This window comes from Choloepus didactylus, chromosome 4 (genome assembly GCF_015220235.1).
Source record: "Choloepus didactylus isolate mChoDid1 chromosome 4, mChoDid1.pri, whole genome shotgun sequence".
NCBI classification, from domain to species: Eukaryota; Metazoa; Chordata; class Mammalia; order Pilosa; family Megalonychidae; genus Choloepus; species Choloepus didactylus.
In genome coordinates, this window is record NC_051310.1 from 113,047,580 (window position 1) to 113,074,712 (window position 27,133).

General features: G+C 38.3%; 1 protein-coding gene across 13 annotated transcripts in view; it reads left to right on the forward strand.

The window, feature by feature from the left end:
* Positions 1 to 1,479: 1,479 nt before the first annotated feature.
* Positions 1,480 to 27,133, forward strand: part of DENND4A (DENN domain containing 4A) — a 200,677-nt gene continuing 175,023 nt past the window's right edge. For 12 of the 13 annotated variants that reach the window (XM_037833639.1, XM_037833642.1, XM_037833643.1 and 9 more), the window contains exon 1: positions 1,485 to 1,604. The gene's annotated coding sequence lies outside the window, so the exon portion shown is untranslated. Of the gene's footprint in view, positions 1,605 to 27,133 lie in introns of all 13 variants that reach the window. The other variant, XM_037833644.1, reaches the window with a different exon arrangement.

Consider the following 27,133-nt stretch of genomic DNA (forward strand, 5'->3'; position numbering starts at 1 on the left):
CCAATGGAGTTATCATATCCCCTTCTAAATATCCTTCATTGGCTTCCAATTGTAAACTTGTTTCTCTGTCTCCCTAGGCCCTGTAGAACTGGGCCCTCACTCACTTCTCCATTCTCATGCCAGAACCATGGACTCCATTGCGGAGCTAAGCTCCTTCCTACCGCCATCCCCTCTGCCTTAAACAATTCTCCAGGGGACCCTCTCATTTGGCTAGCTCTTCCTCCCTCAGATGGGCCTTCTCTGACCACCCTCGTATATTAAGCTAACCTATTTTTTGCTATCCAAGAACTCTATACAACCTTTATGGTATCTTTTCCCCCAAAACGTGGTAAAATATTTTTTTTTGTTCCTCTTTACCCATTAGACTGTCAACTCCATGAAGGAAGACCTTTTCTGTTTCCCTCCCCACTGTGTCCTGGTGTTCTTAATGAATGTTTACTGACTGACTGACTGAATACAACGGAAGAAGGGAAGGAAGGAAAGAGCCGTCGACATGGCTATTAAAAGGGATGACTGCCTATTCTGCGCAATGTAGTAAAGTTGAATTGAAACCAGAGAGATCTTTATTTCCTTCTTCATCTGTCCGTGGAGTAATATCTAACATTTATTGAGTACTTTCAGGCACTCTCCTAAGGACTTTACACATATACTACAGAATGTAATCCTCACAGCGACCCTGTTGGAGTAATTAACCATTATTATCCTCATTTTTCAGAGGCAATTTGCCAACAGCCATAAATGGTGGAGCCACAGTCCTATGTGATGTAGGCCATATGCAAGTAATCCAATGTAATCTACACCCAGTTTCATCAACGTACTTTCCAGAGAAACCCCCTGGATTCCCCATTTTACTTGCCCTTTTATCTTGGGACTAAAATCTACTTGCGAGCAGCTAACCTCTCAGGGGGTTTTTTGGGAGAGCTGAACGCCCTAGGTAGAGGAGCGACTACCCAGACAGAAGCGCCGAGCACTGTTGGACAGCCTCAGGACTCCCGGGAGTGCCTGGGAGGAAGGAGGAACAGAAGGTCAGCTGGCGTGAACTGGGTACCTATGCCTCGGAGTGGTGAAAGGGGAAGCGACGGTAAATCTAGCCCAAGCACGCCTCGGGCTTGTGATCTCCCCACGCGCTGGGAAACCACGGTACATCTCCCCGACTACACCGCGCGTCACTGGCGAGCACAGCTCAGCCCCGCCCACCTTCTCCGCCCGTGCTAAGACCCCCTAACCCTGGGCTGGGGCCTCCCCAACCCCCCAGGGCCAGGTCCGGCCCGCGATTGGTTGTCGCGGGCCGCGATTCCCGCCCCCGCACCCTCCGTCACTGCCAAGATGGCGCCGGTCGCTGCGGCCCCAACCGCAGCAGCTGGAGCCCGAGAAGGAGGCGGAGGCAGCCGCAGCCGCGAGGGGCGGGGGAGTCCCGTCTAACTGAACAGGCAGGCCGGAGAGGGCGGGAGTGCTGCGGTGGGCGGAGCGCCGCGCTGGGGATGAGATAAGCGAGCTCCGGGCGCCGCGGCATTCAGCCCTTCAAGTTTGGTCTTCGTAAGTGGGGAGACCCGCCGCCTCTACCCAAGTTTGACCTGCTGTTCGCGCTGGAGCCAGCGGGTGCGGTGAGTGCGGGGGCAGCGACGCGGGCAGTGGTGCCAGGTGGAGCTGTCACGGCCCGGAGCGGTGACAGCGGGGGCGCGGGAGCGGGGCGACCCGTCTCGGGGAGGCGGCGCGGGTAGCCGCGACCTCCGCCCGGGGGCTCCTCACAGCCGTGCCACCCTCCACGATCTCGGGTCGCCCTGGGATGGTGCGGTGGTGCCGGGAGAGGAGCACCCGCGCCTCTGCGAAGGGCGCGTGGGGGGTTCCTGTGTTTGCATGCCCGGCTGGCCTGGGGCTGTTGTTGTTTGGGGGTGGGGGCAGGGGCGGTGAGAGGGGAGGTCCTGGAGCTGGGATTTTGACAAGCCGGTTACGTAAGACGGAGGTGGCCTCCCGGAATCCCACCTGCCTGGCATTTTTAAGAGGCGGCGGTGGCCTGGGGAGTCCCGAGGCCCGCTTTTCCTCCGGAGGGACTGCTCAGCCTCCTTCCTGCCCGCCGGCGCGGGTTCCGCGTGAGCCCGGCCAGGGTCCAGGTTGGCCAAGGTTTTTTTTTTTTTTTTTGTCTTTTTTTCTTTGAAAACGATTCCTAGTCACCACCAATCCCTTTAAAGTTGATCGCTTTCTGTGGGGAGGAGAAATAAAGGAAAAAGCTTGTGATCTAAAATTGGGTCGCAGCAACAGCTTTTCCTCTTCGTGCTTTTTAAATGACAGATATGCTGGAAAATGTTTTGGTGTTGTAGTAGTTCCAGTGTGCTTTTAATTCAAACATATGATTACGCCTGAAGCCTTAGTGAGAGGTTTTTGCCTTATAGGACAGTTATTTCTTGTTTGCAAAAACAGGACAGTCATCAGCCAACAGGCACATATTTGAGCAGAAATCGCGTGTTAGCCAGACCCATTTGGGCAGAAATTGTACTGCTCCGTAAATATGTTAGTCTTTAAAATGCACAGTATTTTACAGTAATAAAAAGAATAGCCCAAGGGTAAAAGAAGCAATTTTACAAGATTACTAGGTGTTGTATCTGTGTATATGGTCTCTTTCTGTTTTCTGCTTACTCTTGGAGGAACAGCGTAGCCCAGGTTACACTAATCTAACGTACTACATTTGAGATTATTGTAAAAAAGTAGTCTCTAGGGGACATAAGATTGGGCAAGTTATTCTGTTTGTTTGAAGTGGATAGTTCTGGGATTTAGCTTCTGAAAACTTAAGTATACAGAATTTTTGAGTTACTTGAACCCTGTTTGAACTTGTAATGAAGCAAAAGATTTTATTTGGCTTTTTTTATGGGAACTTTGTTTTGTTTTGGACAGAATTAAACATTTTGAGCAACTTTTTACTTCATTTTTACAATTTCCCATTGAACCTCAGCTCTCAGTAAGAGTCCAGAATAGCATTTACTATTATTATTATATAACATGTTAAAATATATTACATAATTTTCTTTTTCTGAATGGTTAAATATAGAGCTACTTAAGAATATGGTTGTTAGGAAAGTTGATTGATTCTGACATCAGCTGGGGAAAAGTATGAGTAAATTTTTGTATACAAATTTACATTTTTGACAATTGGTGAAGCAGTGTGAATTTTTCATTTGTACCAGAAGACTCGGAAGCTGATGCTGATATCTAAATTTTTCTGAATGAACTACCACTGGTTTAAATACTTATTGATTCTTAAGCTCCTGGAGCTGTTAGTCTATTTATGGTAACTTGAATAATATTTGGGAAAATTGTGAGGCAGTAAGAGGGAAGGGACATATAATAGTACATGCCATTTAATTCATTCAGAAATAATAAAAATTATGGTAAGTTACAAATGCAAACATAGTATTTTCCCACTGAGTGATATTAGTTACATTATCTTGCATTTGCAGAATTTTTCTAAGCAATTTAATTACAATGAAAACATGATTTAAGCACCAATACAGGTAGAGATGTTTGATATATTATAAATTCTTGGTGTATTCCTGTTTAAATTGATGGCTCATTATTCTAAATGGAAAACAAAAGTGGCTCTAGCAGGAAAATGACTTGTTATTCTCCCTCTCTGATGTCAAGTGACTTATCTTTGTAGGACTTTTCTCTTTCCTACCAGAGGTGGAAGAAGAGTGTGACTGAAGAAAAGTTGATAAAATATTCTTATTTCTTCTTTCTATTTTTTAATGCCCCAGATTGTTTATTCTTAGTAAATTGGTTGTGTGTGTGTTGGGGGGGATGGAGTCAAACACTGCACACTTTATTACTGTATATCAAAATTATCACTTTGAATTCTAGAAGAGCACTGGGGAACTTTATACGTAAGAAACAATTAAGTAGTGTGTTGTTATAATAGTGAAAAATTTGAAATACTCAAAATGCCCAGTCATAAGGGAATGGTGAAATTAATGATGATGGATCCATATGTTGGATGCAGCTATTTAAAAATCATATTTTCAAAACAATATTTAATGACCCGAGAAAGTACTCACAATATAACATTGAGAGAAAAAGCAGAATAGGAGGAATATATTATGTTATTATTTATAACATATCACATATGTACATGGCTAAAAGATTGGCAGGAAATACATAAAATACTAAGAAGTATTATCTCTGGATGACAGGATTATGGATGATTTTTATTTGTGTTAATGCTTTTCTCTATTCTCTCTTATGAACTGTATCTTATAATTACAAAACTGATATTAAAATATTTTCAGGAGTTGTAGGAGAAAATCCAAAATCACACATAACCTTTGCTGCAACAGGGAAACTCTTATGATTCATTGTTAGCAATGCCAACCCAAAATATGATGCTTATTTGCAATATATAAATAGTGGAAACCACTAATAATTTAGCTGAAGACATTGTCTCAGTAACCTGCACCAACCTTGTAATAGTTTTACATAAGTGAATGTTTTGTATCAGTGCACATTACTTCTCTGTTTTCTATTTGCGTCTTACTTCTGTGTTTACAGCACTGTGTACTGATAGACTCAACTCAGACTTTTCCAGGTTACTTCCTCAGTCAGTAGGCAGTGGTCTTTGAATGTTTATGGGGAACCAGGCACTTTGCTAGTCATTGAGGATACAAAGGTGATTGAAACATGATTTTGCCCTGAAACTCTGGTTGAGAATCCTTTTTTCTTTTTGGGCCATCAATACATGTTGTATACTCTCCCCTTCCTGTTTCACACTCGTGACCTGGAACCTCAGGCAGTATCTTTTTCCTTGTGTTCATATCCTCTTAACTTTGCTAATGGGAAAATATGTTCTGAGTTTCAGACAGCCAATTTACAAATGAATTTTTAGAACATGACATGATTGTATCCTGGGGGGTCTTATATTCAGAAGGGCTGCATGTATGTTAATCTACAGCTGTTGTTATTTTTAAAGCAACAATTTCTTGGTACTTGCTTTTTTGTTTTTGTTTTTGTTTTTTTTGCTTTTTATTGTAGTGACTGAGGTAGAACACAAAATTCCCCCTTTTAACCACATTCAGCTGTACAATTCAGTGGTATTAATTATATTCACAAAATCATGCTACCATCACCAACATCCATTATCCCTCCTTTTTCATCATCTCAAACAGAAACCACTAATCCATTCTCCCTTTTCCCATCCGGCCTCCCTGCCCCTGATAACCTATAAGCTACCATCTGTCTCTATGACGTTTACTTCTTCTAGATATTTCATGTAAGTGAGATAATACATTATTTGTCTTCTTGTGTTTGGTTTATTTCACTCAACATGATGTCATCAATGTTGATCAGAATGTATCTGAACTTTATTTCTTTTTATGGCTGAATAATATTCCTTTGTATTTACCACTTTTGGCAATTGTGAATAATGCTGCTATTAACATTGTTGTACAAATATCTGTTCAAGTTCCTTGTTTTAATTTTGAGGGGCATTCATCAAGAAGTGGGAAAGACAGGCAGTGTGACTACGTGTAGTGAGCAAAGGAGGAAATAGTCCATGAGGGCTTACCATATTTATATGGTTCCCTGCAGTATATCATTTAGTGCTCATAATAGCATATTAATTCAATCTTATAAATGAGAAAACTGATTCAGAGTCTGTATTGACCGAAGGTACCTCTTTTCTATTCATTTGCTCTTTGTCCACTGCAATCTGATTTTTTTAAATGCAATTTTATTTAGATATTATGCACATAGCTTAGAAACTATACGAAGTATAAAATCACTGATTCACAGTATCATCATATGGTTTTGTGTACAGCCCCATGATCAAATTTAAAACATTTTCATTACTCCAGAAAAGAAATAAAAAGAAAAAGAAAATCCTAATCCTCCCATACTCCTTATCCCCCCATATTATTGACCCTTAGTGTTGGTGTGATGCATTTGTTAAGGTTGATGAAAGAGTATTAAAATATTGCTGTTAAATATAGGCCATAGTTTGCAATAGGTACATTTTCCCCCATATACCCCTCTATTATTAAATCCTTATAATAGTGTCATACATCTGCTCTAGTTCATGAAAGAACTTTTTAGTATTTGTACAGTTAATCATAGACATTGTCCACCACAACATTCACTGTTATACATTCTCATGTTTTTACCTCCAACTTTCCTTCTGGTGATATATATGACTCTGAACTTCCCTTTTCTACCACACTCACACCCCATTCAGCACTGTTAATTATTTCTGCAATAACGTGCTATCGTCACCTCTGTCCATGTCCAAACGTTTGTTCACCCTAGTTAAATAATCTGCACATATTAAGCAAGCACTCCCCATTCTTTAGCCTCATTCTATGTATGCAGGTAATAACCTATATTCTATATTTTATGTCTGTGGGTTTATGTATTATAATTAGTTCATATCAGTGAGATCACAAAATATTTGTCCTTTTGTGTCTGACTTATTTCACATAACATAATGTCCTCACAGTTCATCCTTGTTGCATGCTTCAGGACTTCATTCCTTCTTACTGCTGAATAATATTCCATTGTATGGATATATCACATTTTATTTATTCATTCTTCTGTTGATGGACACTTGGGTTGTTTCTGTCTTTTGACAATTGTGGATAATGCTGCTATGAACATCTGTGTGCAAACGTCTATTCGTGTCCCTGCTTTCAGATCTTCCCAGTATATCCTGAGTAGCGGGATTGCTGGGTTGTAAGGCAGCTCTATACTTAGCTTCTTGAGGAACCGCCAAACTGTCTTCCACAGCAGCTGTACCATTTAACATTCCCACCAGCAGTAAGTGTTTGAGTTTCTCCACATCCTCTTCGACACTTGTAGTTGCCAGTTTAATAGTGGCCATTCTAATAGGTATGAGATATCTCATTGTGTTTTTTTTGTTTTTTTTTTTAAATTAAATTCAGTTTTATTGAAATGTATTCACATATCATACAGTCATTCCTGGTGTACAATCAACTGTTTACAGTACCATCATATAGCTATGCATTCATCACCCCAATCTTATTTTTGAACATTTTCCTTACACCAGAAAGAATCAGAATAAGAATAAAAAATAAAAGTAAAAAAGAACACCAAAATCATCCCCCCATCCCGGCCCATATTTCATTTAGTTTTTTGTCCCCATTTTTCTAGTGATCCATCCATACACTGAATAAAGGAAGTGTGATACACAAGGTTTTCACAATCACATTGTCCCCCCTTGTAAGCTACATTGTTATACAGTCATCTTCAAGAGTCCAGGCTACTGGGTTGGAGTTTGATTGTTTTAGGTATTTACTTCTAACTATTCCAATACATTAAAACCTAAAAAGAGTTATCTATATAGTGCATAAGAATGTCCACCAGAGTGAACTCTTGACTCCATTTGAAATCTCTCAGCCACTGAAACTTTATTTCATTTCATTTCACATCCCCCTTTTGGTCAAGATGTTCCCAATCCCACAATGCTGGGTCCAAATTCATCCCCAGGAGTCATATCCTGTGTTGCCAGGGAGATTTACACCCCTGGGAGTCAGATCCCATGTAGGGAGTCAGTGAGTTCACCTGCCGAGGAGGCTTAGCTAGATAGAGAGGGCCACACTGGAGTAACAAAGAGGTACTCAGGGGGAGACTCTTAGGCATATTTATATGCAGGTTTAGCCTCTCTTTTGCAGTAATGAGCTTCATAAAGGCAAGTCCCATTATAGAGGGCTTGACACATCAAACCTCCAGTCCTCAGTGTTTGTGAGAACATCAGCAACAATTCAGGTGAGGAAGTCCAACACTTCCGCATTTTCCCCCAGCTCCTCAGGGGGGCCCTGCATATATATTTTTATTCTCCACCCAAATTATTTTGGGATGTGTCACTATTTCACTCTAACCTATACAAACCTACCGTATATCACTTCCTACTCAAAGTTCCATGTACTTGTGGTGTTTGAACAAACTGACTGTAGAAGTTAAACTGTTTAGAAAATACAGATCCTGCACCAAATGAACATTTCTTCCCTTGGTCTCACATGGAAGTTGAAATTTTAACACACAGTTCTTATTGTGGTTTTGATTTCCATTTCCTGAATAGCTAGTGAAACTGAGCTTCTTTTCATGTCCTTTTTAGCTGTCTGTATTTCTTCTCTGGAGAAATGTCTGTTTGTGTCCTTTGCCCATTTTTTAATTGGGTTGTTTGTCTTTTTATTATTGAGTTGTAGGATTTTGTTATATATTCTGGATATCAAACCCTTATCAGATATATGGTTTCCATATATTTTCTCCCTTTGAGTCTGTTGCCTTTTCACCCTTTTGATAAAGTTGTTTGAAGCACTGAAGTATTCAATTTTGAGGAGTTCCAGTTTATCTGTTTTTTTCTTTTGTTGTTTGTGCTTTGGGCATAAGGTCTAAGAAACCACTGCCTATCACTAGATCTTCAAGATGTTTCCTTATATTTTCTTCTAGGAGTTTATGATATTGGTTCTTATATTTAGGTCTTTGATCCATTTTGAGTTAATTTTTATGTAGGATGTGAGATAAGGGTCCTCTTTCATTCATTTGGTTATGGATATCCAGTTCTCCCAACACCATTGATTGAAGAGACTGTTCTGTCCCAGAGTGAGTGGGCTTGGGAGCCTTATCAAAAATGAATTAACCGTAGATCTGAGTCTATTTCTGAGCTCTCAATTTGATTCCATTGATCAATATGTCTATCTTTATGCCAGAATTATGCTGTTTTAACCACTGTGGCTTTTTAATATGCTCTAAAGTCGGGATTGATACCTCCCATTCATTTTTCTTTTTCACAAGTTTTTGGCTATTTAAGGCCCCTTACCCTTCCAAACAAAACTGATAATCAGCTTCTCCATTTCTGCAAAGTATTGTGTTGGAATTTTCATTGGTATTGCATTTACTCCGTAGATCAATATGGGAAGAATTGACATCTAAGAAACGACATTTAGTCTTTGACCCTTGAAGAAGGAATGTCCTTCCATTTATTGAGGTCTTCTTTGATTTCCTTTAGCAGTGTTTTGTAGTTTTTTGTGTACATGTCCTTTACATCCTTGGTTAGGTTTATTCCTAGATATTTGATTCTTTTAGGTGCTATTGTAAATGGATTTTTTTTTCTTGATTACCTCCTCGAATAGCTCATAATTAGTGTATGGTAATGTATAGAAACACCATTGATTTTTTGCCTGTTGATCTTGTATCCTGCCTTCTTGCTGCACTTGCTTATTAGCTCAAGTAGCTTTAATCCTGCAAATAGTGACAGGTTTACTTCTTCCTTTCCAATTTAGATGCCTTTTGTTTCCTTTCATTGTTCTAGCTAGAACTTCTAGCACAATATTGAATAGTATCTGTGTCAATCAAGATCATCATGTGGTTTTTCCCTTTTAATTTATTAATATGGTGTATTACATTAATTGATTCTCTTTTATTGAACCACCCTTGCATACCTGAAATAAAACCCACTTGGTCATGGTGTGTAATTCTTATAATATGCTGCTGGATTCTGTTTGCAAATATTTTGTTGAGGATTTTTGCATTTATATTCATTAGAGCGATTAGTCTGAAGTTTTCTTTTCTTGTAGTATCTTTATCTGGCTTTGGTATTAGGGTAACATTGGCTTCATAGAATGAGTTAGGTAGTGTTCCCTCTTCTTCAATTTTTTTTGGAAGAGTTTGAGCAAGAATGGTATTAATTCTTCTTGGAATGCTTGGTAAAACTCACCTGTCAAGCCTTCTGGTCCTAGGCTTTTCTTTTTTGGGAGTTTTTTGATGACTGATTTGATGTCTTTACTTGTGATTGGTTTGTTGATGTCTTCTGTTTCTTCTCGAGTCAGTGTAAGTTGTTCGTGTATTTGTAGGAAGTTGTCCGTTTCATCTAAGTTGTCTAGCTTGTTGGCATACAATTGCCCATAGTAACCACTTATGATCTCTTTTATCTCCTCAGGGTCTGTGGTAATGACCCCCCTCCCCCACCTCATTTCTGATTTTATTTATTTGCGGCTTCTTTCTGTCTTTGTCAGTCTGGCTAAGGGTTTGTCGATTTTATTGATTGTCTCAAAGAACCAACTTTTGGTTTTTTAAATTCTCTATTGTTTTTTTATCCTCCACTTCATTAATTTCTGTTCTAATCTTTGTTATTTCTTTCCTTCTGCTTGCTTTGGGATTAGTTTGCTGTTCTTTCTCCAGTTTCTCCAGTTCCGTTATGTTGTTGATTTTGGCTCTTTCTTCTTCTTTAATGTAGACATTTAGGACTACAAATTTCCCTCTCAGCAGTGCCTTTGCTGTCTCCCATAAGTTTTGATACGTTGTGTTCTCGTTTTCATTTGTCTTGAGATATTTATTTTTCTTGCAATTTCTTCTTTGACCCACTGATTCTTTTAAGAGCATGTTGTTTAACCTCCATTTGTTTATGTATTTTCTGGTTGTCTGTTTGTTATTGATTTCCAGCTTCATACCATTATGATCAGAGAAAGTATTTTGTATAATTTCAGTCTCTTAAAATTTATTAAGAAGACCTGTTTTGTGCCCCAGCATATGGTCTGTCCTTGAAATTGTTCCATAAGCACTTGAGAAGAATGTGTATCCCTGTTTTGGGATGCAGTGTTCTGTATATGTCTGTTAGGTCTAGTTCACTTATCATACTACTTAGGTTTTCTGTTTCTTTATTAATCCTCTGTTTAGTTGTTCTACCTGTTGGAGAGAGTGGTGTATTGAAGTCTCCCACTAGTATAGCAGAGTAGTCTGTTACTCCCTTCAGTTTTTTTTTCCCATTTTTTATTTTGATAAATTCAATTTTGTTGACATGCTCACACACCATGTAATCCATCCAAAGTATACAATCAGTGGCTCACAGCATCGTCATATAATTTTGCATTCATCACCATAATCAATTTTAGAACATTTTCATTACTCCAAAAAATAAAATATAAAAATAAAAGAGAACACCCAAACATCCCATACCCCATATCCTCCCAATTATTTATTTATTTATTTATTTATTTATTTATTTATTTATTTATTTATTGTCTTTATTTTATTACTCCAACTGCCCATACACTGAACCCAGGGAGTGTCAGTCATAAGGTTTTCACAATCACACGATCATACGATAACAGCTACCTAGTTATACAATCATCATCAACAGTCAAGGCTACTGCATTACAGTTCAACAGTTTCAGGTATTTCCTTCTGGCTATTCTAATACACTAGAAACTTAAAGGAATATCTGTATAATACATAAGATAACCTACAGAATGACCCCCTGACTCTATTTGAAATCTCTTAGCCACTGAAACTTTATTTTGTTTCTTTTCCTCCTTTTGGTCAATAAGACATTGTCATTTCCATGATGCCAGGGCCATGCTCATCTCTGGGAGTCATGTCCCACTAGAAGGGTGGGTAGTGAGTTAATTTGCAGAGTTGGCCTAGAGATACAGGCCACATCCAAGCAACAAAAGAGGTTCTCTGGGGATAACTCTTAGGCATATTTATAAGTAGGCTTGGCTTTAAGGGCTTGGCTTATTAAGTTGGGAGCCACTATTGCTTAAGAGAATAGCAGGAATTCCCCAGGTGGGGAAGTTTAATAGTTCCACCTTTTTCCCCCAGTCCCTCAAGGGGACTTTGCAAATACTTTTTAATTTTCTTCCCAAAATATCCTGGTATATATTGGGGTATTACATTAGTCTGAACAGAGTAACAAGATCTCATTCCCTGTTCTAGATTCCAGGTAATTACGTTGCTTAAATAAACTGACCAGACAGGTTAAATTAGATAGTATGCTACGGAAAATATAAATTTTGTACCAAATAACCTCTCTTGCTTTGGTCTCACACAGAAGTTGAAGTTTTAAAATACAGTCAGTATCATCCTTTAGCCTGTATTCTAATTTACCTTAGCGCTAACCAATTCCATTTCATTCATATCTCTAATTGTAGTCTGATCTCTTTTTCAGCTTCTTTAACAGTTGCTGTATGGAGTAATGCTGACTTTCAGAACTGCAGAACTCTTGAGTCTCAGGTGTCACACAGATACCCTAATTTCCAGGGAACTACCAGGTTATACACAAAGAGCTCAGCATTTCAGAATTTAAAAATAACAGTTAAAACTCAGGAATAGATGTGACTGCTATAAGAGCTTACAGTCTAGGAACCATTACAATAAACTTTTTGAACATTCTATACTCTTTAATCATTGATTGCCCAATGTCTCCCCTGTTTTAGCCCCTGATAACCTATTCTCACCTTCAGTTCTCAACGTTGGCTCATTGTAGTTAGTTTGTATTAGTGAGGTCTTAACAATATTTGTCCTTTTGTTTCTGGCTTATTTCACTCAACTGATGTCCTCAAGTTTCATTCACCTGGTTGCATGAGGAACATAGACATGATTATTTCTTCTTGTTCAATTGCCCCTTTTATAACTTCTTAGTGTTTGTCTTTATCTCTTGCAGCATTTTTGCATTTAAAGTCTATTTTGTCTGATATTAGTATAGCCATCCCAGCTTTCTTTTGGTTACTACTTGCATGGAATATCTTTTTCCATTCTTTTACTTTCCACTTATTTGCATCCTTGGGTCTAAGATGAGTCTCTTGTATACAGCATATAGAGTGATCATATTTTCTAATCCATTCTTCCAATCTGTGTCTTTTGATTTGGGAGTTTAATACATTAACATTCAGAGTTATTACTGTAAAGGCAAGTAATCCATCTTATCCTTTGGTTTTTATTTGTCAGATCTATTTTTTTACTCTCTCTTTTTATCCTTTAAGTTAGTCTTACTAATATTCTTCAATTCTTACCCTCCTCTAGACATCTCTCTCCTGTCTTTTTTTTTTTTTTCATCCAGCAGGACTCCTTTAAGTAGTTCTCGTGGTGCTGGTCTCTTATTAACTGCAATCTGATTTTTACTTCTTCCTATCACTAAAATTGCTCCGGCTAAAGTAACCCATGGCAGTAATACTGTTGGCCACTTTCTTGAGAAACTCTACCCCTTGATTTCCACCATTCCTCCCTCTTCTGTTGATCCTGTAGCTTGATTCGTGCATTGATCATTTCCTTTGGGGGCTTGCCTTCCTCTACCTGTCCCATAAGAGGTGGTGTTTGCAGATTTGACCAATTGTTCTTCTCAGCCTTCATGTTTTCCCTAGTAAGTCACATTTACTCCCATGGTTTCAGTTACCATGTGTCTAACCAATTAAGCCCCAAATTATTTGTTTTTCCAGCATCAGTATCTTTCCAAAGCATCAGCTTGTCTTAGCTAACTGCTTTACTTGTTATCATCTTTACTTCAAACGCCATGTAGAAACTGAATTTTCTTACCTAGCTACCTACAGTTTTTCTTCAATCTGTTGCTCTCAAATAGTTCATATACTACTAATGACTTCATCATCCAAGGAAGAAAGTTAGGAGTCATTCATAATTCCTTCCTCTATTTCTCACTTATTCCTTAAATCCATTCATTTACTGAATTCTGCTGATTTTATCTCCTAAATATTTCTAGAATCTGTTACTTCCTGCATCCCTGCCTCCAGCTACTACTTTACCTTCTCATTGGTCTTCCTGTTTTCAGTTTTGTCTCGCTGAGATTCACCTTCTTAGACTTGCCAGAATATGTCTAAAACACAAATAGGAAAATTCTTCATTGACTCCCCATTGTCAACTGGATAAATTCTAAACTCCTTACCATGGCATTAAGACTCTCCATGTTTTGGCCTCTGCCTGGCTCTCTAATCTTAACTTACAGATTTCTGCTTTCCACTTTCCACTCCAGCCACACAGAGCTACTTTTATTGTTATTGTTAATTTTATTGTCGTAACATATAGATAATAAAATTTCCCATTTTAGCCATTTTTAAGTGTACATCTCAGTGGTATTAATTACATTTAAAATGTTTTGCTACCTTCGCCACTATCCATTACCAAAGCTTTAAGAAATACAGAACTGCTTTTTGAAGATTCCTTGAAATACATGCTATTTCTGAATTCTGGACTTCTGCTCATGTAGTCTTTCTGCCCAAATGCCTTTGTTCCCTCCTTCCCTTTTCTTTTTGCCTGTCCAATCCTTTGCATCCTTTAAGACTCTGCCCAGGCATTACCTACTCCAAAAAGCCTTCTCAGACTCACACTCTTTTCTGGGTTATTGGGTCCCTTCTGGAATAATCTATAATATTATATCTGAAGTACCTAGAAAAGTGCCTGACACAGAGAATGCACTCAGTAAGAATTTGTTGTTTCAATAACTGTAGTATTGGAGAGGAAGTATAAAGTAGTTGGCTCTGGACCCATACTACCTGGGATTGAAACTTGGCTTTGCCATTTGATGTTTGAAACTTGGTTTTGCCACTTGACGAATTTGCCTGGGATTGAAAGTTGGCTTTCCATTTGCTGTTTATCTCGTTGTGTCTCAGTTTCTTCTCCTGTAAAATGGGGATAAGGATGCTTTCATAAGATCATTGTGAAGCTTAAATTAGTTAATGCAGGTAAAGCACTGAGAACAATTCCAGGCACTTAGTAAATGTTCAGTAAACAACCTATAGTAGCTGTTGTTGCCCTTAGAATGTTTTAATTTTTGTGACTGTTTTCCCCATTAGGCTATGAATTAGTGAATGAATAAACAAACCAGCTAATCCTGGGTTTTTTAATGGATGACGCATTCCTAGCTTTTGAGAATGTGGCTAGTTGACCATTAGTCTTTCTCTCTAGTAGTTCCAGCAGTTGGTGCCTTGTCACAAATTTGAAATTGGTGTTGATGTTGATTAACATTTCTTAATTGTGCTATTTAAACAATGTTTATTTACGTTTCAACTCACTTTTCTTATTAATAGCACTCTTTAAATTCTACAAATTCCCTTTATTTGCTCTTAATCTACATATTGTGCACTGTAGCATTTAACCAGCCTTTTCTGTTATGGTGAAGGTATGATGGGGGAAGCTCTGCTAAGATTATGCTTTGTTTTTAATTTGGGAAATAAACTCTTTGGAGCATGTTATAGAGAAAACTTGAACAAGGGGCAAATTAGAGAAATTGGAAAACATCTCAACATCTCAAAACTTCTGAACAAAACTTCTGTAGTATTTCTTCATTATTTGATTCTCAGAAGATTAGCCACTCACAGTGAAATATAATTCTAGAGTCAATGTAAGTTGTTAAAAATTATTTTTTATGCCTTTGCCTTTTTCCATTATTGTAAACAATTCAGATTTGTTTACTTAAAGTCTTTTTTGTGGCAATCACTATTCAAGTTTTCATAAGCCTTTCGTTTTGTCTTAAATTTAATATCTCTCATTTTTTCTGAGTATCAGATCTATATAATCTTGGTGAATTTGAAGGACTGTTTGTTTTATTTTTATCTCTGAACTTACTGTTAAATTTGTAGATTTTCACAGTCTTGTTAAGTTTTGATTATATGAAATTGGTCAGTTTTTCTTACAAAAGTAAGTTTGTCTTGTTTTGAACCTAGGAACAGTACAAATTGCAGTATTTGTTCTTATTTACCATCCATTTGAATATTGTTATTAAAGAAACTAGTTTTCTTTTTTTTTAAAATCTGAGTTGTCTAGAGGAAACCTCTCACTAACAGACCAATATCAAAGAAAAATGGAAAATCTATGTGTCAGTCTTGTTTTGCAAGCTAATGCTATATAATGACTGTACTATTGGGAAATGCTTCCTTTTTTAAACATCATTGTCTTCTGGCACAGAGTATTTTAATTGAGGACTCTGAAGCAGCATGTTTTTAAGAGAAATTTATGAGGATGGATAGGGAAAACTATGTAATAATATTTATGCTTGTTAGTAGGGCTGGCTGTTATTTGCCAGAAGAGATTAACCTTCCCTCCACCCCCTGTCTTTCTGACCTAAGTTGTGGTAAATGTTATTATTGTATTTTTCTTTAGAAAATTATTATAACAAGCTCTTCAAAGACATTCCCTATCCCTTAATCTCTTTCTCTCTGTGTGTGTGTGTGTGTGTGAAGACTAGAACTTGGTAATATAACTTTAGTCATCCTGACTAATAGCTATACTGAGCTTGAATTTATAGGATATTGTTTGAGCCTGTTGGTGAATATTTTTCATTTTCTTCTGCTGAAGAGTGCCTGAAGATGCCAGTTTAACAGCCTTTTTTTTACAAGGTGTTTTCCCCCTGTGATTAACTGACATTTGGATATTCCTACTTACTTTTTCTTTTTCTAGGTTTGCTTAGTCAGTTTCTTTTGATTGCAAGTAATAGAAACCAAGTTCTAACGAACTTGCTCAAAAGGGGAATTAATGGGAAGGATACTGGGGATTTCACAGTACCCAAGGATAGAAGTACACAGCCAGGCTTCCGGAGGAGGAGGGGAATCAGGAACTGGAAACCCATCAGTAACCTAGGCAGCTAGCTATTTTCTTACCACCTTGGGGAAGCAGGATCTGTGCTTCTCCCTACTTGTCCACCTAATTTTTCTCTTCTGCGTATTGTATTTTACCACTGTACATGGCGGAACATGTTCTCTGATTCTTAAATTCATGTATTTACTCATGGATCTGTGATTCCATTCTAAACCCCTGGAAGTAAATCCAATTTCTGAGGCAAGTGTCTATGTTTGGTCCAATCAGCTATGGCCAGTGAAGCCAAGGCTTCGTAGAACATGACTTTCAGACCCCATTTCATGGGAGGGAAGTAGATGCAGGGTATACAACTCTCAGAGAGAGGTGTGGGCTGAACAGATACTGTAAAAGGTAGCGTAGTGGTTACAAAGGAATACTAAATGATGAGAAATAACATTAATATTTTTATGAAATGAAAAAGAGACCACTCACTGGCTTTATATATGTAAAGAACTTACATTATTTTATTCCCAGTCCATGGGTGATTATTGTGAAAGCTGTAAAAATATCTTCCCATTTTCAAACAAAACCAGTGGAGGTGATTTCTTAGCTTCTTCCTGCAGAATTTGAAGTTTGAGATATGGTATTTCATGAATACATATATGTTGATATATATCTTCTCTAACTTTATGTTAATGTCTTTATCAATACATTGTTATTCTTTATTCAGTAAATAAGAGGCTGTGCTAAAAGGATATTACAGAGATAGAGACAGTATTATCTACTCTCAAAGAGTAGATGTTTAAAGGAATAATTACAGTATTAATGTGATCATTAGAGTTATGTGAAGGATAAGAAAAAGAGAATAATTTCTCATGAGGGAATGACTTAGAGGTGTCTTCAAAGAGCAGATCTCAAGTATTATGCAGGAGTTGGCCATTTGAACAAGGGCATTCTGGTGGAAGGAACTGAGTTTGCAGAGGTGGTCTAGAGTTGTGTACAGGGGAATTGTATATAGTTTAGTATGAGTTCAACATGAGTATTCAGTAAGAAGTGAATTTTTACCCCATACGAATTTAATAAAATTGAAATTAAAACTCTTTCATGAGATAAGAGGGAGGCGGGGCAAGATGGCAGACTGGTGAGCTGTATGTTTTAGTTACTCCTCCAGGAAAGTAGGTAGAAAGCCAGGAACTGCGTGGACTGGACACCACAGAGCAATCTGACTTTGGGCATACTTCATACAACACTCATGAAAATGTGGAACTGCTGAGATCAGCAAAATCTGTAAGTTTTTGCGGCCAGGGGACCCGCGCCCCTCCCTGCCAGGCTCAGTCCCGGGGGAGGAGGGGCTGTCAGCTCCGGGAAGGAGAAGGGAGAACTGCAGTGGCAGCCCTTATCGGAAACTCATTCTACTGATTCAAACTCCAACCATAGATAGACTGAGACCAGACACCAGAGAATCTGAGAGCAGCCAGCCCAGCAGAGAGGAGACAGGCATAGAAAAAAAACAACACGAAAAACTCCAAAATAAAAGCAGAGGATTTTTGGAGTTCTGGTGAACATAGAAAGGGGAAGGGCCCTGAGGCGCATATGCAAATCCTGAAGAAAAGCTGATCTCTCTGCCCTGTGGACCTTTCCTTAATGGCCCTGGTTGCTTTGTCTCTTAGCATTTCAATAACCCATTAGATCTCTGAGGAGGGCCCGTTTTTTTTGTTGTTGTTGTTGTTTTTGTTTTTTTTTAATCCTTTATTCTTTTTCTAAAACAGTTACTCTAAGAAGCCCAATACAGAAAGCTTCAAAGACTTGCTATTTGGGCAGGTCAAGTCAAGAGCAGAACTAGGAGAGCTCTGAGACAAAACGCAATAATCCAGTGGCTGAGAAAATTCACTAAACACCACAACTTCCCAAGAAAAGGGGGGTGTCCGCTCACAGCCATCATCCTGGTGGACAGGAAACACTCCTGCCCATCGCCAGCCCCATAGCCCAGAACTGCCCCAGACAACCCAGTGTGACAGAAGTGCTTCAAATAACAGGCACACACCACAAAACTGGGCGTGGACATTAGCCTTCCCTGCAACCTCAGCTGATTGTCCCAGAGTTGGGAAGGTAGAGCAGTGTGAATTAACAAAGCCCCATTCAGCCATCATTTCAGCAGAATGGGAGCCTCCCTACACAGCCCAGCAGCCCAGAACTGCCCTGGGGGGACGGCACTCACCTGTGACATAGCACAGTCATCCCTCAACAGAGGACCCGGGGTGCACGGCCTGGAAGAGGGGCCCACTTGCAAGTCTCAGGAGCCATACGCCAATACCAAGGACTTGTGGGTCAGTGGCAGAGACAAATTGTGGCAGGACTGAACTGAAGGATTAGACTATTGCAGCAGCTTTAAAACTCTAGGATCACCAGGGAGATTTGATTGTTAGAGCCACCCCCCCCTCCCTGACTGCCCAGAAACACGCCCCATATACAGGGCAGGCAACACCAACTACACACGCAAGCTTGGTACACCAATTGGACCCCACAAGACTCACTTCCCCACTCACCAAAAAGGCTAAGCAGGGGAGAACTGGCTTGTGGAGAACAGGTGGCTCGTGGACGCCACCTGCTGGTTAGTTAGAGAAAGTGTACTCCACGAAGCTGTAGATCTCATAAATTAGAGATAAGGACTTCAATTGGTCTACAAATCCTAAAAGAACCCTATCAAGTTCAGCAAATGCCACGAGGCCAAAAACAACAGAAAATTATAAAGCATATGAAAAAACCAGACGATATGGATAAACCAAGCCCAAGCACCCAAATCAAAAGACCAGAAGAGACACAGCACCTAGAGCAGCTACTCAAAAAAGAACTAAAGATGAACAATGAGACCATAGTACGGGAGACAAAGGAAATCAAGAAGACCCTAGAAGAGCATAAAGAAGACATTGCAAGACTAAATAAAAAAATGGATGATCTTATGGAAATTAAAGAAACTGTTGACCAAATTAAAAAGATTCTGGACACTCATAGTACAAGACTAGAGGAAGTTGAACAACGAATCAGTGACCTCGAAGATGACAGAATGGAAAATGAAAGCATAAAAGAAAGAATGGGGAAAAAAATTGAAAAAATCAAAATGGACCTCAGGGATATGATAGATAATATGAAACGTCCAAATATAAGACTCATTGGTGTCCCAGAAGGGGAAGAAAAGGGTAAAGGTCTAGGAAGAGTATTCAAAGAAATTGTTGGGGAAAACTTCCCAAATCTTCTAAACAACATGAATACACAAATCATAAATGCTCAGCGAACTCCAAATAGAATAAATCCAAATAAACCCACTCCGAGACATATACTGATCACACTATCAAACACAGAAGAGAAGGAGCAAGTTCTGAAAGCAGCAAGAGAAAAGCAATTCACCACATACAAAGGAAACAGCATAAGACTAAGTAGTGACTACTCAGCAGCCACCATGGAGGCGAGAAGGCAGTGGCACGATATATTTAAAATTCTGAGTGAGAAAAATTTCCAGCCAAGAATACTTTATCCAGCAAAGCTCTCCTTCCAATTCGAGGGAGAGCTTAAATTTTTCACAGACAAACAAATGCTGAGAGAATTTGCTAACAAGAGACCTGCCCTACTGGAGATACTCAAGGGAGCCCTACAGATACGGAAATAAAGAAAGGACAGAGAGACTTGGAGAAAGGTTCAGTACTAAAGAGATTCGGTATGGGTACAATAAAGGATATTAATAGACAGAGGGGAAAAATATGACAAACATAAACCAAAGGATAAGATGGCTGATTCAAGAAATGCCTTCACGGTTATAACGTTGAATGTAAATGGATTAAACTCCCCAATTAAAAGATATAGATTCGCAGAATGGATCAAAAAAAATGAACCATCAATATGTTGCATACAAGAGACTCATCTTAGACACAGGGACACAAAGAAACTGAAAGTGAAAGGATGGAAAAAAATATTTCATGCAAGCTACAGCCAAAAGAAAGCAGGTGTAGCAATATTAATCTCAGATAAAATAGACTTCAAATGCAGGGATGTTTTGAGAGACAAAGAAGGCCACTACATACTAATAAAAGGGGCAATTCAGCAAGAAGAAATAACAATCGTAAATGTCTATGCACCCAACCAAGGTGCCACAAAATACATGAGAGAAACACTGGCAAAACTAAAGGAAGCAATTGATGTTTCCACGATAATTGTGGGAGACTTCAACACATCACTCTCTCCTATAGATAGATCAACCAAACAGAAGACCAATAAGGAAATTGAAAACCTAAACAATCTGATAAATGAATTAGATTTAACAGACATATACAGGACATTACATCCCAAATCACCAGGATACACATACTTTTCTAGTGCTCATGGAACTTTCTCCAGAATAGATCATATGCTGGGACATAAAACAAGCCTCAATAAATTTAAAAAGATTGAAATTATTCAAAGCACATTCTCTGACCACAATGGAATACAATTAGAAGTCAATAACCATCAGAGACTTAGAAAATTCACAAATACCTGGAGGTTAAACAACACACGCCTAAACAATCAGTGGGTTAAAGAAGAAATAGCAAGAGAAATTGCTAAATATATAGAGACGAATGAAAATGAGAACACAACATACCAAAACCTATGGGATGCAGCAAAAGCAGTGCTAAGGGGGAAATTTATAGCACTAAACACATATATTAAAAAGGAAGAAAGAGCCAAAATCAAAGAACTAATGGATCAACTGAAGAAGCTAGAAAATGAACAGCAAACCAATCCTAAACCAAGTAGAAGAAAAGAAATCACAAGGGTTAAAGCAGAAATAAATGACATAGAGAACAAAAAAACAATAGAGAGGATAAATATCACCAAAAGTTGGTTCTTTGAGAAGATCAACAAGATTGACAAGCCCCTAGCTAGACTGACAAAATCAAAAAGAGAGAAGACCCATATAAACAAAATAATGAATGAAAAAGGTGACATAACTGGAGATCCTGAAGAAATTAAAAAAATTATAAGAGGATACTATGAACAACTGTATGGCAACAAACTGGATAATGTAGAGGAAATGGACAATTTCCTGGAAACATATGAACAACCTAGACTGACCAGAGAAGAAATAGAAGACCTCAACCAAGCCATCACAAGCAAAGAGATCCAATCAGTCATCAAAAATCTTCCCACAAATAAATGCCCAGGGCCAGATGGCTTCACAGGGGAATTCTACCAAACTTTCCAGAAAGAACTGACACCAATCTTACTCAAACTCTTTCAAAACATTGAAGAAAATGGAACACTACCTAACTCATTTTATGAAGCTAACATCAATCTAATACCAAAACCAGGCAAAGATGCTACAGAAAAGGAAAACTACCGGCCAATCTCCCTAATGAATATAGATGCAAAAATCCTCAACAAAATACTTGCAAATCGAATCCAAAGACACATTAAAAAAATCATACACCATGACCAAGTGGGGTTTATTCCAGGCATGCAAGGATGGTTCAACATAAGAAAATCAATCAATGTATTACAACACATTAACAAGTCAAAAGGGAAAAATCAATTGATCATCTCAACAGATGCTGAAAAAGCATTTGACAAAATCCAACATCCCTTTTTGATAAAAACACTTCAAAAGGTAGGAATTGAAGGAAACTTCCTCAACATGATAAACAGCATATATGAAAAACCCACAGCCAGCATAGTACTCAATGGTGAGAGACTGAAAGCCTTCCCTCTAAGATCAGGAACAAGACAAGGATGCCCGCTGTCACCACTGTTATTCCACATTGTGCTGGAAGTGCTAGCCAGGGCAATCCGGCAAGACAAAGAAATAAAAGGCATCCAAATTGGAAAAGAAGAAGTAAAACTGTCATTGTTTGCAGATGATATGATCTTATATCTAGAAAACCCTGAGAAATCGACAATACAGCTACTAGAGCTAATAAACAAATTTAGCAAAGTAGCGGGATACAAGGTTAATGCACATAAGTCAGTAATGTTTCTATATGCTAGAAATGAACAAACTGAAGAGACACTCAAGAAAAAGATACCATTTTCAATAGCAACTAAAAAAATCAAGTACCTAGGAATAAACTTAACCAAAGATGTAAAAGACCTATACAAAGAAAACTACGTAACTCTACTAAAAGAAATAGAAGGGGACCTTAAAAGACGGAAAAATATTCCATGTTCATGGATAGGAAGACTAAATGTCATTAAGATGTCAATTCTACCCAAACTCATCTACAGATTCAATGCAATCCCAATCAAAATTCCAACAACCTACTTTGCAGACTTGGAAAAGCTAGTTATCAAATTTATTTGGAAAGGGAAGATGCCTCGAATTGCTAAAGACACTCTAAAAAAGAAAAACGAAGTGGGAGGACTTACACTCCCTGACTTTGAAGCTTATTATAAAGCCACAGTTGCCAAAACAGCATGGTACTGGCACAAAGATAGACATATAGATCAATGGAATCGAATTGAGAATTCGGAGACAGACCCTCAGATCTAAGGCCAACTGATCTTTGATAAGGCCCCTAAAGTCACTGAACTGAGTCATAATGGTCTTTTCAACAAATGGGGCTGGGAGAGTTGGATATCCATATCCAAAAGAATGAAAGAGGACCCCTACCTCACCCCCTACACAAAAATTAACTCAAAATGGATGAAAGATCTCAATATAAAAGAAAGTACCATAAAACTCCTAGAAGATAATGTAGGAAAACATCTTCAAGACCTTGTATCAGGCGGCCACTTCCTAGACTTTACACCCAAAGCACAAGCAACAAAAGAGAAAATAGATAAATGGGAACTCCTCAAGCTTAGAAGTTTCTGCACCTCAAAGGAATTTCTCAAAAAGGTGAAGAGGCAGCCAACTCAATGGGAAAAAATTTTTGGAAACCATGTATCTGACAAAAGACTGATATCTTGCATATATAAAGAAATCCTACAACTCAATGACAGTAGTACAGACAGCCCAATTATAAAATGGGCAAAAGATATGAAAAGACAGTTCTCTGAAGAGGAAATACAAATGGCCAAGAAACACATGAAAAAATGTTCAGCTTCACTAGCTATTAGAGAGATGCAAATTAAGACCACAATGAGATACCATCTAACACCGGTTAGAATGGCTGCCATTAAACAAACAGGAAACTACAAATGCTGGAGGGGATGTGGAAAAATTGGAACTCTTATTCACTGTTCGTGGGACTGTATAATGGTTCAGCCACTCTGGAAGTCAGTCTGGCAGTTCCTTAGAAAACTAGATATAGAGTTACCATTCGATCCAGCGATTGCACTTCTCGGTATATACCCGGAAGATCGGAAAGCAGTGACACGAACAGATATCTGCACGCCAATGTTCATAGCAGCATTATTCACAATTGCCAAAAGGTGGAAACAACCCAAATGTCCTTCAACAGATGAGTGGATAAATAAAATGTGGTATATACACACGATGGAATACTACGCGGCAGTAAGAAGGAACGATCTCGTGAAACATATGACAACATGGATGAACCTTGAGGACATAATGCTAAGCGAAATAAGCCAGGCACAAAAAGAGAAATATTATATGCTACCACTAATGTGAACTTTGAAAAATGTAAAACAAATGGTTGATAATGTAGAATGTAGGGGAACTAGCAATAGAGAGCAATTAAGGAAGGGGGAACAATAATCCAAGAAGAACAGATAAGCTATTTAACGTTCTGGGGATGCCCAGAAATGACTATGGTCTGTTAATTTCTGATGGATATAGTAGGAGCAAGTTCACAGAAATGTTGCTATATTAGGTAACTTTCTTGGGGTAAAGTAGGAACATGTTGGAAGTTAAGCAGTTATCTTAGGTTAGTTGTCTTTTTCTTACTCCCTTGTTATGGTCTCTTTGAAATGTTCTTTTATTGTATGTTTGTTTTCTTTTTAACTTTTTTTTCATACAGTTGATTTAAAAAAGAAGGGAAAGTTAAAAAAAAAAAAAAAAAAAACAAGGAAAAAAAAAAGATGTAGTGCCCCCTTGAGGAGCCTGTGGAGAATGCAGGGGTATTCGCCTACCCCACCTCCACGGTTGCTAACATGACCACAGACATAGGGGACTGGTGGTTTGATGGGTTGGGCCCTCTACCACAGGTTTTACCCTTGAGAAGACGGTTGCTGCAAAGGAGAGGCTAGGCCTCCCTATGGTTGTGCCTAAGAGCCTCCTCCCGAATGCCTCTTTGTTGCTCAGATGTGGCCCTGTCTCTCTAGCTAAGCCAACTTGAAAGGTGAAATCACTGCCCTCCCCCCTACGTGGGATCAGACACCCAGGGGAGTGAATCTCTCTGGCAACGTGGAATATGACTCCCGGGGAGGAATGTAGACCTGGCATCGTGGGACAGAGAACATCTTGTTGACCAAAAGGGGGATGTGAAAGGAAATGAAATAAGCTTCAGTGGCAGGGAGAATCCAAAAGGAGCCGAGACGTCACTCTGGTGGGCACTCTTACGCACACTTTAGACAACCCTTTTTAGGTTCTAAAGAATTGGGGTAGCTGATGGTGGATACCTGAAACTATCAAACTACAACCCAGAACCCATGAATCTCGAAGACAGTTGTATAAAAATGTAGCTTATGAGGGGTGACAAGGGGATTGGGAAAGCCATAAGGACCACACTCCACTTCGTCTAGTTTATGGATGGATGAGTAGAAAAATAGGGGAAGGAAACAAACAGACAGAGGTACCCAGTGTTCTTTTTTACTTCAATTGCTCTTTTTCACTCTAATTATTATTCTTGTTATTCTTGTGTGTGTGCTAATGAAGGTGTCAGGGATTGATTTGGGCGATGAATGTACAACTATGTAATGGTACTGTGAACAATCGAAAATACGATTTGTTTTGTATGACTGCATGGTATATGAATATATCTCAATAAAATGAAGATTAAAAAAAAAAAAAAAAAAAAGACATAATGCTGAGCAAAATAAGCCAGGCACAAAAAGAGAGATATTGTATGTTACCACTAATGTGAATTCTGTGAAAAATGTACAATGTTTTATACTGTAGAATGTAGGGGACCTAGAGATACCAATTAGTGGAGGGGGAATGATAATCTAAGAAGAACAGATAAACTATGGAGGGTAATCTCAATGTTATGGGAATGCTCAGGAATGATTATGGTTTGTAAACTTTCTTGGATATAGTAAGATCATGTTGGAAGCAATAGAGTTATTTTAGGTTTTTTTTTTCTCTTATTCCTTTGTTTTCTTAGGGGTTGTTAATTTTCTTGGGGTATGGTAGGAACATGTTGGAAGCAATGTAGTTATTTTAGATTGTTTTTCTTACTCCTCTGTTTGGACATGGTTTATTAATTTTCTTGGGGTATGGTAGGAACATATTGGAAGCAAAGTAGTTATTTTAGGTTATTTGTTTTCCTTAATCCATTACTTTGTTTGAAATGTTGTGGGGTTTTTTTGGTTGTTGTTTGCCTGTTTGTTTTTAATTTTTTGATAAACAAAGTTAAAAAATTGAAAAAAAATCAGTAGAAAAATGGGAGTAAAAGCTAAATGACAAATAGGGTGGGATGGGGGGATGGTTTGGGTATTCTCTTTTCACTTTTATTTTTTATTCTTATTCTGATTCTTTCTGATGTAAGGAAAATGTTCAGAAATAGATTGTGGTGATGAACGCATAACTATATGATCATACTGTGAACAGTTGATTGTATACCATGGATGACTGTATGGTTTGTGAATATATTTCAATAAAACTGAATTAAAAAAAAAAAAAAAAGAAAAAAAACTCTTTCATACTTGTCCTTCACGTGATAGTGAATACTGCCTTTTTTCCAAAGGAGAAGTGTAGATTTTAGAATATCAAATAATTTTGGACTATAACTTTGTTTCATATATATATATAAATATATATATATATAATTTTGTAAAATATTATTATTAGTGTTTTTCCCCTTGTAAAACTGTACCTACTTTTAAGCAAAACTAGTGCAGGCAGTTGGCAGAATTCTTAGTGCTTCCCCACTCTGATCTGGTGAGGTGATGAGCAGAGAAAAGAGTTGCTGCTCCATTTGTTTGGGATGCCCTTCCATCTCTCTTCTCTTACCCTTATTGCAGGATTTGGATATTTCCTTCTTTCCTGACTCTTCAGGCCTAAGCTATGTGTCCTTGTTCTCTCTGTGATTACTCTGTTACAGACTTAACACTTCTTTTAAGCTCATTTACTTGTCTGTCTTCTCTATTATAATGTAAACTCTTTTGTAAGGCAGGGTCATGTCTTATTTGTGTTTGTGTTCCCAGTGCCTAGAACAGAGCCTGGAATGTGGTAGAGGTACCTGTTTAGGATTCTTGGTTGCAAACAACAGAAATTAACTGTGGTTAGCTGAAGTAACAGAAAAGGAAAATTTTGGAAGGATGTTGGTTAGCTTACAAATTGGAAAGCTGGAGAACCAGACTGAGAGAACAAATAGGAAATAAGGAAACCTTAGAGTTAAACTATAGCCAGAGTTTTGCCATAGGAATATCCCTTTGCTCCTTAAGATACCATTGACTCCTCCTTGGGACGCTGGATACCATTACTGGAACATGGCCGCAGAGTAAGGTGTTTTTTTTTTAATTTTAATTTTTAAATTTATTAGGGAAGTAGTGGATTTACAGAACAATCATGCATAAAACACATGAGGATTCCCATATATCACTCCACCACCACCACCTTGCCTTGGTGTAGAACATTTGTTACAAATGATGATAGCACACTTTTATAATTGTACTATTAATTAAAGTCCATGGTTTATCTTAGGGTTCACTGTGTAGTCGAGTTCATGAATTCTTTTAAAAATTT